Genomic DNA, 8,002 nt, shown 5'->3' on the forward strand with positions numbered 1-8,002 from the left:
AGCTCGATTGGTAAATTGGGCGGTGTTATAGACCACAATGTTGTTTAGTTTTTTTTTCTTGTCTGACAGCATTAAAGATAATGACCAGCAGGCTCAAACAACATGAACACATTACATGGTGAATATCAATGATTTCTCATTTTCTGATTTCATACTTATGCAATGTATTGGTTTATTTTCCTACCCTACTACTATAATTCGGTAAAGTTCCTTTTAACTGTCAACAGACATTGACAAACCTGTCTGCCATACATATAAAAACAAGGTAAGCAAGCTGATCCTTGCAATAGAGAGAGCTGAAATGAATGCATGGGGCTTGATTCACTAAACGTCAGTGAAAAGCCCTTTAGCATGTGCAAAGTGCCTTTGCACGCGCTAATATGCATGTAAAAGTTTGCACGCGCAGTTTAGCGCTGCGCGATGCGAAATGTCGCACTGGTGCGTGCGAAATGTCGCATTGTCTGCTTGCAAAATAGCCTGATAAGCTTACTTTGCACTCGAACGGTGCGACGTTTCACACGCACCAAGGAGCGCGCGATCAGTAACAGCTTTGCCCGTGCAAACTACTTAGCAGCCTAGTTTGCACGTGCAAAGCTTTTAGGCGTGCTAACTTTGTTAGCACACTTTAGTGAATCAAGCCCATTGTGTTTTTTAGTGAAAGTGGAGTTTCCCCTTTTTAAAATGTCTTCCTTTACCAGCGTGAGGATATCCAAGATGCCATTAGGGCCGGATTTCTGGAAAAGCCACCAAGGCCCGGACCTTGGGCGGCAGCTGGCCATGGGGCGGTTGGATATGGAATAGGGATTGCTGCATATGGAAGAAGAGGTTGCAAATGGAACACAGTGGCTGCAAATAAGGAACAACACATGGAAATAGGGAGCTTCTGCCCAAGGGAGGCTGCTGTACATGAATGTTAGACATGGAATAGGGGGCTGCACAAGAAATAGGAGGGGGGCTGCACATAAAAGGGCAAGAAAGTTGTCCTAGGGGTGGAAAAAGTATAAATCCGGCCTCGGATGCCATAATAAAACCCAGATTTAGAAACAACCATTTAGTGAGTATGATTGTCAAACTTATTCTCACTCTTGAATGCCCACAGCTTCAGTAAAAACAGCCTCCCAGTCTGGTGTAAAGAAGCCGTGTGGGATGATCAAAAGTCATAAAGCCAAAGAAAACGCATCCAAGGCAGGCTTTGGAGGATAAGCACTCAAAGCACTCAAAAGAGATTTCTAACTTATTCAATTGGAGTTTCTTTTTAATGTGGTTGCATCTGAGCTTCGCACATCAATTTCCTCTGGAGCAGTAAATGATATTTTATATTGCTGTTACTTAGTTGCTCCCAAGAACCGGCCATTTGCCAATGGTGATCTGGATTGTTAACGGCTTTGACATCGCAGAATGAATGTTAATTGCCAACGCCTTTAACCTCCTCCGTCTGCCAGACCAGATTGCGGGGAGAGAAAAGTGTTGCAGTTTTCAATCGATTACACCCCTGGATGAGAGGCAGGAGTGTAATTAGAGGGGAGGAGCCCCTGCATCCACTGCAGAGCCCAGAGCTGTGTGGTGCCCAACTACTACTTCATTCCCTCCGGCACAGGGGTCCATCCTTCAGATCCGGTGTTTTGTGGCTACAATTGTTATAGGTGTGAAGATCATGATGTCCTCACTTTTTTTACGGCTCTTGCAAGACTGCCTCCCAGGCTGTGAGGGTATCAAGGGTAGGCAAGAGAAACAATGTATCAATAAGGGCCCCTTCAAAGTTTTGCTGGGGGGCCCCATGATTTGTAGTTATGCCCCTGAGGTTGTATTTGTCCAGGGGTGAAGTCTATTTATATTACATAGGTGTCACTGCTACTGGAAAGTAGAAGCTCTGGCTAAAGCGTTATGTTGTATTCAGGATTAGAGCTGCTCAAATCCAGAGCCGGGAGATACCCGGATAGTTATATCCGGATATCTCCCAGTTAACTGTGCGGGGTGGCCGGGGTGGGCGGGGGGTCAATCTTACCTGCCTAACGTCTTCTTCGGTCCGTCCCTCGGCGCCTCCCACAATGCAGTCCAAGCGGCAGTCACGTGATTACAAACACTTCCTCCTTCCGGGTTGAAGGAGGAATTGTTTGTAATCACGTGATGCGCGTGGAGCACATCGTGGGAGGCGTCGAGGGACGGACGAAGAAGACATCAGACAGGTAAGATTGACCCTCCGCCCACCCCGCACAGGTTTACTGGGAGATATCCGGATAGCAACTATCCGGGTATCTCCCGGTTCCGGATTTGAGCAGCTCTATTCAGGATGAAACATTGATTTTTAAATCATTAAAAAAATCCAGCATTTAATTTAATGTGTATAAATAATTTTCCCACCAATAAATAATAATTGCACATTTAGGAGTATTTACCTAGTTGAATCTGCAGTCCCTTAGGACTATCTCAATCGTAGCATACATCAAATAAGGGGCACCAGGAAAAAGGGTGCGGGGTATGGACACAATTTTAAAATATTGAGGCTGTCTTTCAGTTTTCTGCACACTTTTTTCTGCGTACGTTTTCTGCACACCAAGTGTGTTTTTGTATGCAGGAAACGGACATTTTTTTTTCACTGTAGCTAATATGATACAAAAAACTGATGAAATGTGCAGAGTCATCATGCAGAATGTCAGGTTTTTTTTCTGCGTGCGAAAACCACGTTAAGTGTGAACTAGCCCATTAATTAAAATGCGTTCACAGCTTTTCTGTGCAGAAAATGCGTACGATAACCGTCAAGTGTGTTCCCTGCCTGGCTATAACAATATTTTTATTGCTTCATCATCTTTATCTGAGATAGAACAATAAATATGTTAAAATAACGGTAGTAAAAAGGGCGACGGGTGAAGCCGAAATCGCTAAATATCGTATAGAACAATGAAAACAAAAATATATTTACAGTCGTAATAAGCATAGTAAAACATTGGTAAATATTAACAATATTTTACTACTACTAAACCTAACCCTAGTCTCACATAGAACCCTCCCTCTACTGATGCCTAACCCTAAGATCCCCCCTGGTGATGCCTAAACTTAAGACCCTCCCTGGTGATGCCTAAACCCAAGACACTTCCTGGTGGTGCCTAACCCTAAGACCCCCCGTGGTGCCTAACCCTAAAACCCCCCTTTTCCTGGCGCCTAACCCTAAAACCACTATCCTGATGCCTAACCCTAAAATGCTCTACGCTGCAAATAACGTTAATACAAAAAGCGATACATTTCTAAGATAATACATGTCAAAACAATAATTTTAACAAAAATATATTTCTCAGAACGAATTTCAAAATGATAAAAAGTTAAAACAATAACTTAGAAAATTATAATTGTCAAACACATGTCAATTTTTTTTCAAGCTTTAATTCTCAAAACAAGAAATTTCAGTTGGACGGACCCAGCGCCTGCTATTTATCGGACACCCAAATTTCTTCTTTGGCGCCCCAAAGCGGATATGTTGCCTTAGCGCCTCTGAGGCACCCAAATAGTTAATTAGCCCCTGGCGCCCCAATTTCCTGATTCCCTCAATCGCAAATCGTCCGCGATTTGACTGCGTCATTACCATTTTTCACTGCAGAAATTCCACCATAATTCTGCTGCATACTGACAAATGTATGGGCACACTTGATAAACTCATAAGGAGAGAAAATTCATACCATAAGTTTTGTTAAAAAAAAAAAAAGAGAGGGTAAATTTCCCCATTGGGGATACAGACAACAGTGAAAACCTGATGAGGATTTTAAACTTTCCCTATTCCATCCAAACCAAAAATAAGTTTAGGCTTGACTTCCACTATAAACCTTCTGCAATGTGTATCAATAATTGTATGCAGTTCTGGTTCAGCATCCTTAGTTTTGTATTCATGTCTTTGCCTGGAACTACTGATTTTTATTGCTCAGCAGTCCCGCTGGACCATCAAGGTGCTTCTTGCATTAGAGATCAAAGGTCCGTATTCGTTTTTACATAATTGACTGTATCTGTCAGCAAAAAGCTGAACAGTAAAAGCCATCTCAAAATGAATGTTTTATAACCTTGACAATATCGGTTAGTATAGCATAGATATATTGTATATGCTGCAAATTAGCGTTAGGGATCAATACTCACTCTAAGTTGAGTGATCTGGAAATGAAAGGGTTATCGGGTTAATCTATTAGGATCCCTGCCCGTGAGTGTAGCAGTCCTAAGTTTTTTTTTAAAACTCTTTTTCTTTAAAGCGGTAGCTTCCATTTCACGTACGCGATGAAGTCAAGTGAAAGTCATATTCATGAGGAGCTAACGCTGCACATTTTGGATTTTTGTTGGTAGAAATAATGTGAATACTTTGTGGTTTAAGAAGGCAGTTGGGATGGTCAGAAATGGCGATTACCATGTTTTCTTGGTAATTTTTTTGCATTCTCTGATTGGCCAAATTCTTCCGAGTTGAATCGGCATTCTCTGATTGGTTCAATGCTTCCGAGTTCCTTGATTGGGCTAAAATTACCGAGTTGGGGTAATGCAGTATTTCTGCAGAAATCTAATTTCCGAGGAGTGTAGTTTTGGTAATTTTTTGCATACTCTGATTGGCCAAATACTTCAAAGTTGACTATGCATTCTCGGATTGGTCCGATGCTTCCGAGTTCTGTGATTGGGTAAAAATTTCCAATTGGAAATGTGGAAATTTCATTTTCGCGGAATCCAAATAGCATCCCTAAAAGGCAGTGCCACATTTTTGAAATGAACAAACAAACAACAAACACAGAACATTTATATCATGCTTTTCTCCTGGCGGACTCAAAGCGCCAGAGCTGCAGCCACTAGGGCGCGCTCTATAGGCAGTAGCAGTGTTAGGGAGTCTTGCCCAAGGTCTCCTACTGAATAGGTGCTGGCTTACTGAACAGGCAGAGCTGAGATTTGAACCCAGGTCTCCTGTGTCAGAGGCAGAGCCCTTAACCATTACACTATCCAGCCACCATGGACATTTCTGGGGGTCATCTTGGCCCATCAGATAAATTCCAGGTGGTTTTTCATGACCTAACTACTGCCAAAACACTTCCTACACTACTGCCAAAAGCTCTACTTCTACAGAATTAAGGATCCAATTTGCCTGCCTTCAATTCATGAAGGGTCTTATCCTGAAAAAAACACCATACAACATGAAATCCATGGCATTGTATGCCCCAGGTAATATTTCATGTTTTCTGTCGCCCCATTGTTGATTATGAAGAAGCAGGAAGAGGCTGAATACCTCTGTGTGTCACTCCTGCTTCTCTCCTTTATCCACCCTTTTGCCACCCATTCCCAGCCCACTCTGTGCATATCACCACTTTCCTGTGCATCCCAGCTCAGAGTGCAGGGAACAAGCTGGGACGTGTGGCAGCTGCAAGATCGAAGAGGTAACACACATGGGGAATGGCCATGGTGAACCGCCATATTTGAAATGGAGAATTAATATCTTTTCCATAAAAAAAGAGTGACCAGGTCCAGTGAGAGCAGTGGTTTTATAAGATATTATTAATCAGGTATATATATATTTTTTAAAAGTGGCACTTAACTTCAGGTTTGCTTTAAAGAGACTCTGTAACATTATTTTGAGCCTTATTTCTTCTATCCTATAAGTTCCTATAGCTGTTCTAATGTGCTCTGTCTTACTGCAGCCTTTCCTAGATGCACAGTGGCTGTGTTATCCCTGTTATATGATCTAATCTTCTCTACTCTGTCGGGTCTGTCGGGCTCAGGCAGTCAGGCTGGAATGTGCTGTGCTGCTTGTGATTGGATAGAAGCTATGCACACCCTCTCCAGGCCCCCTGCACACCCTGTATGACTCTCACACTGAGCTACTCTCAACCTATCACTTGCTATTTCTTTTGTTTGTAAACACTGCATAAAAATGGCAATTACAAGCCAGGATTGCAGCAGGGAGTGGCAGAAACAGCACAGAGGGGCCCAGGAGAACATAATGAATAGAATAGTATGCTTTTTTTATTGTAAGAATTTTACAGTACAGATTCTCTTTCTCAGGTTCAAATATGGGCCAGGACATTATATGCATGGACTTTGCATGTTTTCCACATTTTTTGGTTTCCACCCACATTAGTATTATTTGAATTATCTCAAAAACATATCAATAAAATAATTAATCCATAATTAATCCACCCCCAAAATTGGCAAAAATGACTGTAGACTATGGTAGGGAAATTGGACTATGACTGTCGGCTCTCTGCGGGACAGTTAGTAACTTGACTATAGGCTAGGGATGACTTCATATTTTTTGCCAATCATTTTCATATTGAAATTTACATTTTCAGACTCAACATTTTGTTGAAAATGTTTTTTTTTCTCATGCCCATTGACTTCAATGCATTTGGAAAAATTGTACTATAATGAGAAATTGTGTTTTCTCATCACTGCTATGGAATCTGTAAAGCACCGCAGAGAATGACCCAAATAAAACACAAAATAAATAATAACAATGGTAATAACTGCTTATCTTAGCTGTGTGAATGTAACTGCTGAAGCCAGGGGTTTAGCTTGACATCCAGGCTATTAATATTTTTTTATCATTAGACCAACAATGGCAGCTTCCAAAATCTCTTGGTAGAAAACCACATATTAACCTCAGCAGGGGCAAGCCTCAGGGTAGTCCTCCCTCAGCCCACTGCCTCTGGACTGGGCATGCGCTATTTTTAGGGATGGTCGGAAATGCCGATTTCCGATTCCGTGGTAAATCCGCATTCCGCCATTGCCAAGTACCAATTCCGCTTTCCGCTACCGATTTCCGCATACCAATGCGAAATTTCCGCCGGAAATCGTGGAAATTCTGCCCAACTTTAACATCGATTTTCTCAAAAACTGTAAGGTCTTTTTGAAAACTTTTTTTTTGCATCTTGTTCACAAGATTCTGTTTAATAAACCCTGCAAATTTGGTGTTTCTAGGACTTATGGGGGCTTTGCTATTAACCACTAAAGTCGGCGGATTTTTACTGTAATGTAAAATGCAGAAAATAGGCAGATGCAGATTTTCTGCATTTTACATTACAGTAAAAATCCGCCGACTTTAGTGGTTAATAGCAAAGCCCCCTTAAGTCCTAGAAACACCAAATTTGCAGGGTTTATTAAACAGAATCTTGTGAACAAGATGCAAAAAAAGTTTTCAAAAAAACATTATAGTTTTTGAGAAAACCGATGTTAAACTCGGGTGAAATTTCCACGATTTCCGGCGGAAATTTCCGTGATTTCCGGCGGAAATCCGCCTACCGCACTTGCATTACCGATTTCCGCATTCCGATGCGGAAATGCAATTTCCGATCGGAATTTCGGAAATTGCATTTCTGCGGAATCCGAATAAGCATCCCTAATTAGGGTCTGTGAGTGCCCAGTAGAATAAAGTGCTAATGAAAAAAAGTCCTGCACAAGTGGCTTCATTCTACTGGATATGTGCAGACCTTCCTTGTGCATGTCCCGCCCGTATGCACTTGTCCAAGGCGGGGAGCGCAGCCAGGAGATGAAGAGGGTTCTGAATTGGAACAATAGGCTTAATGAGGATTTGGGAAGCCTTTTTTTTTTTTTTTAATATTGTGAAGTGATGTGCTTTATGCTCCTTTATCTTATTTTTTATGTTAGAGATTTAAAGAGGACCTCCAGTGAAAATAATGTAATAAAAAAGTGCTTCATTTTTACAATAATTTTGTATAAATGATTTAGTCAGTGTTTGCTCATTGTAAAATCTTTCCTCTCCGATTTACATTCTGACATTTATTACATGGTGACATGTTTACTGTGGGCAGGTTATGTAGCTGCTGCTAGCTGTTTTGGCCATTGGAGACAGCTGTAAACAGCTATTTCCTGTCTGTGAACCTTGTTACATTGTGGCAAACTGTCAAAAGTACCGCAGTCCTCAGAGCTTCTTGTGGGAGGGGTTTCACCACAAAATCAGTCATACAGCGCCCCCTAATGGTCTGTTTGTGAAAAGCAATAGATTTCTCATGTAAAATGGGGTATCAGCTACTGT

The 8,002-nt window shown here is 41.6% G+C and overlaps 1 long non-coding RNA gene across 1 annotated transcript in view; it reads left to right on the forward strand.

Moving 5' to 3' along the window:
* Positions 1-8,002, forward strand: part of LOC137518232 (uncharacterized) — a 51,301-nt gene that overhangs the window by 16,895 nt on the left and 26,404 nt on the right. The gene's annotated exons all lie outside the window — the stretch shown is intronic.

This window comes from Hyperolius riggenbachi, chromosome 5 (assembly GCF_040937935.1).
Source record: "Hyperolius riggenbachi isolate aHypRig1 chromosome 5, aHypRig1.pri, whole genome shotgun sequence".
NCBI classification, from domain to species: Eukaryota; Metazoa; Chordata; class Amphibia; order Anura; family Hyperoliidae; genus Hyperolius; species Hyperolius riggenbachi.